This window comes from Chrysochloris asiatica, unplaced genomic scaffold, assembly GCF_000296735.1.
Source record: "Chrysochloris asiatica unplaced genomic scaffold, ChrAsi1.0 scaffold00011, whole genome shotgun sequence".
NCBI classification, from domain to species: Eukaryota; Metazoa; Chordata; class Mammalia; order Afrosoricida; family Chrysochloridae; genus Chrysochloris; species Chrysochloris asiatica.
This window is the reverse complement of record NW_006408529.1, coordinates 17,520,135-17,521,653: the sequence shown is the minus strand read 5'-3', so window position 1 is coordinate 17,521,653 and position 1,519 is coordinate 17,520,135.

Genomic DNA, 1,519 nt, shown 5'->3' with positions numbered 1-1,519 from the left:
AGTTAAGTACTTGCCCAAAGGATGAGCACTTGGAACCTACCAATCACTCCATGGGAGAAAGATATGGTAATCTGCTTCAGTAAAGTTTACATCTTTGGAAATTCTGTGAGGCAGTTGTACTGTGTTCTAAAGGCTCACTATGAGTTCAAATCAACTCCAAGGCTATAAGTTATAAGGATACTTACTTTTTTCCTACTAGGATAAACCAGAATAATATCCCCATCTCAAAATTCTTAGTCACATCTGTGAAGAAGCTTTGCCTATACAAGGTAATATTCATTGGTTCCACATATTAGGACCTGGATCTCTTTGAGGCCCATTGTTGAATCTATCATAGAGATCTTTTGCAGAAGATATACCTAACACTATATGTCTTCTGATTTCCTGACTGCTGCTTTCAGGAGTGTTGATTGTGGATCCAAGCAAAATGAAGTATTTGACAATTTCAAACTTTTCTCCATTTATCATGGTGCTATCTATTAGTCCAGTTGTGTGGATTTTTGTTTTCTTTACATTGAAATGCAATCAATACTGAAGGCTTTCATCTTTGTCAATAACTATTTCAAGTCCTTTTCACTTTCAGCAAGCAAGGTTGTGTTTACAAATTGCAAGTTGTTAATGAGTTTTTCTTCTTCATAAAATCTAACTTTTTATATTATTTACTAAGACTATAGATTGGATTAGGATTGTAAGAGAAGACAACCATGATACTTTCCAGACTTTAAACCATGTAAACCATTTGGCATATCCTTGTTTTATACAAACAACTGCCTCTTGATCTCTATACAGGTTCTCATGAGCACAGTTAAGTGTTCTGTAATGTCCATTCTTTGCAGTTATATCCAAAATTTGTTGTGATCCGCACAGATGAAAGCCTTTGCATAGTTAATAAAGCACAAGTAAAGATATTTCTAGTATTCACTGGTATCAGCCAAGATCCATCTTACAACAATGATATCCCTCATTCCACATTCTCATCTGAATAAGCTTGAATTTCTGGCAGCGCCCTGCAGCAGCTATTTTTGAATGATCTTCAGCAACATTTTATTTGTGTGTGATATTGTTCAATGAGTTTTGTATTCCGTTGGGTCACCTTTCTTTGGAATTTGCACAAAATAGATCCCTTGACAAGCAGTTGGCCAGGTTACAATATTCCACATTTCTTGGCAAAGGTGAGTGAGTGCTTCTAGTGCTGCATCAATTTGTTGAAACCTTTCAATTGGCAGTTCATCAATTCCTGGAGCTTTGTTTTCTCCAGTGTCTTCAGTGCAGATTGGACTTTTTCCTTCATATGGTAACTCTTGAAGTGACTAAACATTAGTTAATTCATTTTAGTACAGTGACTGTGTATTCCTTCCAACTTTATATGAAGATTCCTGTACCATTCAGTATTTTCTGATTTTGTAGTTGTTAGATGCTATCGAGTTGGTACTGACTCATAGCGACCCTATGCACAACAGAACAAAACACCTGGTCCTGGGACAACCTCACAATTGTTGCCACGCTTGAGCCCATTGAT